Here is a 7,061-nt window from a genome sequence, read left to right as displayed (position 1 = left end):
AACCTGCCCTCCGCTCCGGCTCCCAGGGAGGTGCATGTCTTTCCAGTAGCAGCTGTGAGATCCTTTTGCAAAACTGAAGGGGCTGGCTGGATTACGTGTGCTAACAACGGGACCGAAGCGCCTGCGTTCCCCAAAGAACCAGTGATGGGTGGCCAGCTTTCCCTCCCTGGGGGTGATCCGCGTGTCCCACTGTCAGCAATCCTCCAGCAGGGAAGGATGCAAGCCCAAAATGCCAGCCCCAGGCTGGGGGCCTCAGCCAGGAGGCTGTCTTCCAGGATGTCAGCTGGAGCCCAGAGCTGCTACTATGGACAGGGCGATGCTCAGGGAAAAGGTGTCCCTGTTGGCCAGACCCAGCCAGCAGAGCTTGAGGGGGGTCTGAGAAGGGAATAGTCCATCCCCATGTCCCTAGGAAGTGGGACAGACAGGAAAGGGCTTTGAATGCAGCAAAGGAGGTTTGGCATCTCCATCTTCTGAGTTCTGTCAATCCAGGTTAGAGGCATTCTTTGGGAATGACCTCGGCAGGCAACACCTGCCTTGGGGCAGAGGGATGGAGCTGACGACTCATAATGGCCCTTCCAGCTCTCCGGTGACTCCAACTCAGCCAAACTCCAGGCAAAGGCCCATCCGTGTGTGCTCCAGGATGTCGGGGTGTTTGCAAGCACAGCCCAGGTCCCCAGTCCTGCGTGGGCACGGGGTGAGCTGCAGCCCTGTGAGGAAGCGGGGGAAGCAGTGGGACTTGTCGTTACATAGCTGGGAACAGGGACGTTTGGTGGCAATCACCTTCCCCAAGCAACAGTCCCCGTAAGGGTCCTCCTCGTGTCCCCGGGAGCCTGTGGGCACGGGGTCAGCTGGAGCGCAGCCTGCTGCCGGCTGCCCGCTTTCCGATCCTGTTGTTTGCCTCGGTTATCAGAGCCCGTGCAACTCCGTCCAGCCAGCGTGCACTAATTAAAGGCAAACAAAGAGGGCCTCATCACGCACGGACAGCCTTTTGGCAAGGCTGGAGGGAAGCGAGACGTGCTCAAAACCCGTTCTCTCCATGCTGTGGGGGACACTGAAAGAAAAACTGGTTGTTGGATGAAGCATCTTCATCCATGGCTTGCCAAGGCCGTGAGAGCTGCCTCGGCTTTACGCCACTCTGTCCTTCACCAGGGCCATGCACATCGCTGGATTAACACGCAGGTGCTGTGATTGCCTGGTGGGGCGGGGGATTAGCCCTCACCAACTTTTACAGATACTGCTTAGCAGCAGAGCTGCAGCACTGTTTCTCCTGCTTTAACGATGGTAAGGCAACATTAGCATCCCAAATCAAAGTCTCTCTGATTTCGGGTGGCTCTGAGAGAAATGTGTGCATGCACAGATGTTATATGTACATGCTAGTGCTTGTGGAGGTATGGCGAAAACCAGCTTAAGCAATGTGGTTTGGGGCTTTGCTTTTATAACCGCAACCATCCAGTCCAGATTAGAGAAGGGCAGTGTCCCTGGGAGGTGACGCAAGGCAAAAGGGCTGCGTGACCTGAAGGAGTCAGTCAGAGATGAACCACCTCTGGGGCACCGAGGATAAGCTGCCGGTTGGAAACTTTCCTGCCCTGAGAAGGAAAAGGGACAGAATCCAAAGCAAAATGCACGGAGCCTCCCGCTCCGCTGAGACTTCTTGTCAGATTTATGCATCCGCTGGGATGAATGAAAGGAAAATGGATATCGAAATGGCCCTTTGCTCTCAGCTGCAAGAGAGACCTCTGGCAAGAGCTCATCCAGCAGAAGGAAATGAGATCTCATTACATTAAGTATTAGCTGACGTGCTATCACATTGGACTTGTTACACCAGCTAAATGATGCCCCTCTTCAAAAAATAATTGGAAAAAATGTTGCCATAGACATAAAATACACAAGAAAAAGGCTGTGCTTGTGTTTCAGGGCTGCCTCGCACGGGAAGGTGGGGTTTGTTTGTGGTTATGTTCTCTCAAACATCAAAAACTCCCTGCCAATATGTCCTGAGCTTCACACACTTCATCTAACTACAGACATAGCAACAGATAAATACGCCACGACAAATTTGGTAATATTACTTTATTGACGGCCAAAAAACCCCAGATCACTCAAGACTGAAAGCCTGAACTCCTGCCAAACAGTCGCAAGCAGAGAGCCGAGATGAAAGATTTCGCGCCAGAAAAGGGACAAAAAATACTAAAACCCCCAAAAACTGGAAGGCCTCCACGAAGGTGAGGACTTGGCTGCAGAGCATCCTCAAAGAAGCAGAATCAGAGAGCAGAGACACGATGAAAGGGAAACAAATCACACTTGAGACAACTGGACGTTGCCGCTCGGGCGGCTGCATCAGCAGGACCAGAGGAGATCAGACAGGACCAGCTTGTCAGCGGCACCCAGCACCCCTTGTGCCGGCAAAATAAGTGGGGGGATTTGAAGTACCTATTTATGATGACTGGGGAGAGCACTGAACAGATTAAAGTTATATTTGCAGCTATTAAAAATGATCAGATTAGTGAAATCTAGAGACGAGAGAGAAGCTTCAGTGGGATCAGCCAAAGCTAATTAATTGGGCAGCGTGATGGGAGAAGGAATTAAGCATGGACAAGGAGAAGGTAAAGCATATTGGAAGGAACGACTTCAACTCTTCATAATCACTAGTGATTTCTAAATTAACTGGAAGCATGAAGGGAAAAAAAAGATGTGGGTGTATCTGTGGACAATAGAGTGAAAACCATCTGGTTAATGTACAGTGGTGAGGAAAAAAAACCCCAACATGCTGTCAGATTACTTTCATAGAAGGATACAGAAAAATAATAAAAATATTACAGTACCGTGTTGGTAGTGACTCAGCTGTTATGGATAAGCTGAGGTTTTCCAGTTAGAAGACAGATTCAGATCATTTATTGTGAAAAATACAGTTAAAAAAAGATAAAGTCTTCTGTAAAAGTGAAGCACTGAGCCCTGGAGCGCAGAATGAAGTTTCTAAGCATTTTCGAGGAAATGTGGCTGTTTAGGAGGCAGCAGTAAGCAAGGCGTAAGCTGCAGGTCCCTTACGAAACATAGCACCCAGCACCAGATTTTGTCATGCCTCTGATATGATTAGCACCTGATAACGCAGATGTCTCCAACTTCCCGTGTAGTTAGAGCTCCCGAGAGGCCCGTGTCTGCCATGTATTTGGATAGCATCCTTCTGGGATTAGTGTCGTTTTCCTCCCGCTCAGTAAACGTCGCCTCTGAGGCGGCTGAAGACTAAAATGCTTCAGCAAAGAGGAATCCGTGGGGAAGTCCCTTCCTACCTCCCCCTTGCCCCCCACTGCCCACGGCCCTGACAGTGTCTGGTGCGGCCATTTTGAAGCAGGGCTCTCTTCTTCCTACCCCTTGTTGGCAGTGCCGGGGCAGTACTCAGGCTGCCCGGTGCCGGGCACTTTTCGTAGGCAGATGGTGGATGAGGGAAGGCAGGTGCCTTTGGAAAGCTATTCAGAGCACCTGCATTCTGCAGTCATTAAGCTCTCAGCTGACACGCTGTGAGTAGCCGTTTTCCCCGGTTCAGCTAGGGAGCCTTGTTGGATGCCTGAAGTATGCGGCAGCATCTCCAGCCCCTCACAGTGTAGGAAACGTCCGTCCTCCCGGACAGTCGCTTGGATGCCCGTCCCACTTGGGAGGACAGGACACAAAGGTCATTATGGAAAAGGGCAAGTCCTCATAAGGGCAAGACACCTCCATGAATTCCAAATGTCCCCTTCAGAGCGGATGCTCCTGGACAACAGCCAGCCGAGGTATAGGCTGGGAAAGCGGGGGAGCAGTGCGGGATGTACAAGGATGCGGAGGGGAGCAAGGAGGGACAAGGAGGTGGGGTATGTGTATGGGTGGGTGCATGTCACATAGGGGACGTGTTCAGGCAAATAGCGGACATCTGGAGGACGAGCAGTTTAGGGAAGGGAACCCTATGTCCTGTCTAGCTGCTTTGCATCGCTCTGGCAAAGCGAAGCAGCTCTAAGCCCAGAATAGCTGGTCCATATGCTTTGGCTGCTTTCACCCACAGCCAGAGCCTTGTGGTAAATCTGGCCATGAAAGATAACAGTCCCTTAAAAGAACAAAGCTGAGCTGGGACTACCTGTCTGCCATGGATGACCTCGGTAGGGTCCTTCCCAGCCTGATGCACTGTGATTCTGCGACCATGTAGTGTTTGGATGGTGTCACCGAATGGCAGAGCTGAGATTTCTGTTGAAGGTGAAACTCCGAGTTATGAAGAAGATCGAGGGGAAAAAGCCACACAACCCCAAACCTGTACTCCCATTTAGCCTGTACCAAAAAAGCTCAGTGAGCTTCAGCTGTAACAAATGTAGATGTGTTTGGGCCAGGGCAGAGTTAAGGGTGTTTCAGACCTGTCTGTGCGCTTCTGCATCCTATTATGTTGAATTTAGGGCATAAACTGAAGACTTCACTCTGACATAATTTTTCCCAAGAATAGAAGTCCGTGACACGTGCTTGCCTGGCAAACCTTGCCCAGCTCTGATCAGGATGGAAGTGAGGTCAATGGCTGACGGACATGATTCAGCCTTCCTGCTACCAGGGCGGGTTCTGCTGCTGGTACCCACTGTGGTGCAGCCACTAGTCCCCGGAGCTTTGGAGGGCAAGAAGAAAATAGCAGGATTGAGCCGTGTTTTGAGAGGAGATGACAGAGAGCAAACTCCCCATGTGCCAGAGCTGGCTTTGAGCCAACAGGGTTCATCCTCTACTCCTCAAGGGCCTGATCTGCGATGCTTCACTTCTTCAAAGGTTCATCTACTTCTTTTTTTTCTTTTCCCTCTCATTTTTCAGAGTTGTCCTGCTCTGCCTAAAAAGGCCGTGTTGAGCGAGGATGTGTCCCAGCCTGTGCATGTGGGGACACGGGCAGCCGCGGCGGCTGGGGGCTCTCAGGCTGCCTCTGTCCCGCGATACGGCTATGGAGGGTTTAAGTCCAACCCCAGCAAAGACAGTGACTACCTGCGGTGGCAGTCACCTGCTTGAAAGCAGGTCGCCCACTGACTAATTGCTGAATAAAGTGTCTTTAGAGGCTGGCAGTCTGAGCCCTGGGGAGCTCCTCACTCAGCTGTCAGCAGGAGGCATGAAGCTGTACAACGCTGCCGAAGCCCAAGATGAAAGGCAGGCAGCAGGGTTAGGAAGAAGATATCAAGGAGCAGCTGTGTGAGCACCACAGCGACCTTCCCGATTTGTGCTCAGTCCCTTGCTGGCTCAGAGGAGGGGCGGCAGTGGGCTGCATCCCTGACTGGGGGATCCCGCAGCCTCCTGCAGACCTGCCAGCATCCCCCTGCCCTCTCCTGAGGGCTTGTGCTCGGCTCACGGGCAGCTGGGTGCACGGGGCAACCTCCACTTCATGGCTGGGGTGGGGAGCGGACCTCGCGCTGGGGGAGCCTCCCACTGCAAACCCCCATGCACACAGACCTGCGGATCTCGGGGCTTCTCCTTTTTTCCTCCTTCCTAGTATCACGCCTCTGGGGAAACTGGTTGTGAACATTTTAAGGAAATTCAGCTCGGCAAACAGGAACAGAAGGGCTTTGCCCCCCAAACACTTAAAAAATATTGAAATTCACTTGAATAAGCAAAAAAAGGCTGAACTGTCACGCATGAGGCACATGAATCATCTTCGGGGAGGAAAGTGATCCTGGCGATGTCTGGGCTTGAAGTAACGGTAGTTAACATTATAATGACTCATACCACATATGCGTCACATCGTTTTTCATTAAGAGCAGCATTCTGCTGTCCTGTGACTAACTGGAAGCTGGAATTGTGGTCCTAAAGCCTTGGGCTGGGACTTGTCTTGCCCATATGCTCTGGCTGAGTGCCAAAGGCATTATCAGCCGTCAAATATTAAATAATAACAATAATGATCCTCAGATCAAACACTTCATTCAAATGACAAAATGAGATGGGCTTTGGACCTGCCGTCCCCAGGGAGTGCCATGGTTTTAATAGGGAGAAAATGGATAAATTGAGGGCAGGCACCTCCAGAGAGGCCCTTCTTCTGCTCTCAGCTCATTAATGTCAAACCCGGCTCTGCAGCCCATTTCTGATCTTCAGACAAGGTCAAAATTTCCATTTTTGTCTCTCCACAGAAAGACCTTGGTTTCCTTTTCAATAACCCTATGGCTCCCTCAGCATCCTCCCAACAAATCTTTTGATCTGTGCAAATCCCTGCTAGCAAGCCACAGATGCCAGCTCCTGCAGCCTGAGCCACCCGATGAGCTTCACCCAGACCAGCCCATGTCCCACCAAGCCTCTTGGTTTGCCCATACTTGCCAGCGATCAAAGCTAGCACTGACCCTTCGCCCTGCAAAATGGGGGCCTGGAGGCTGGAGGAGTTTGGGGTGACAAGAGGTGGAGGGGAAATGGGGGGCAAGAGATGCAATAGAAGGACGGATGAGTCAGGGAGGGAGAAAGGCAGGGGGAGTCAGGGAATGAATTAGTGGCCACTAATTGAGGCCAACCTCAATTTTCTGAGGGCAGCAGCTGCAGCTCTTGTGGGCTCAGACCATTGCTCCTGGCCAGCCTTCTCCAGCATCTAAGCTTTGCTGCCCCGTGAGCTCAGTTTGCTTTCAGTCTGCTGGCAGGGGGGGGGGCGGAGTGCAGCAAGCCCACCCAAGGCGGTGCTCATGGATATTGCCTCTGCTCTGATGACAAAATGCTCAGATTATATGGAAAATTGATGAGCGGCAGGAGGAAATTGCCAGGAAACAGGAGGTGAAGGCGAGGAGACCCCCAGGAACAACCTGTCAAGGGAAAAATGGGAGAGATGCAGCTCTGGGATACGAGCCAAGGATGTGTTGAGCTGCCAAGGGGACAGTTTCAGGCTCCTACACCACAGCTGTGGTTTGTGGTAGCATAACTCCGCTTCCCAGAGGGCCACCGTGGGCTTCGAGGCACAACCGATGTCACTTGTTGGTCATGGTTGCCTTATCTCGGTGCTGGTAGAGCTACTGCACCCATTCAGGGCTGGAGCCCTCCCTGGGGGATTGCAACAAGCAGCCCATAAAGTGGGTGGTAGGTTGGCTGGCTTGCTACAGAAAGTGCTG

Source organism: Calonectris borealis, chromosome 5 (genome assembly GCF_964195595.1).
Source record: "Calonectris borealis chromosome 5, bCalBor7.hap1.2, whole genome shotgun sequence".
NCBI classification, from domain to species: Eukaryota; Metazoa; Chordata; class Aves; order Procellariiformes; family Procellariidae; genus Calonectris; species Calonectris borealis.
Note: the sequence above shows the minus strand (reverse complement) of the source record.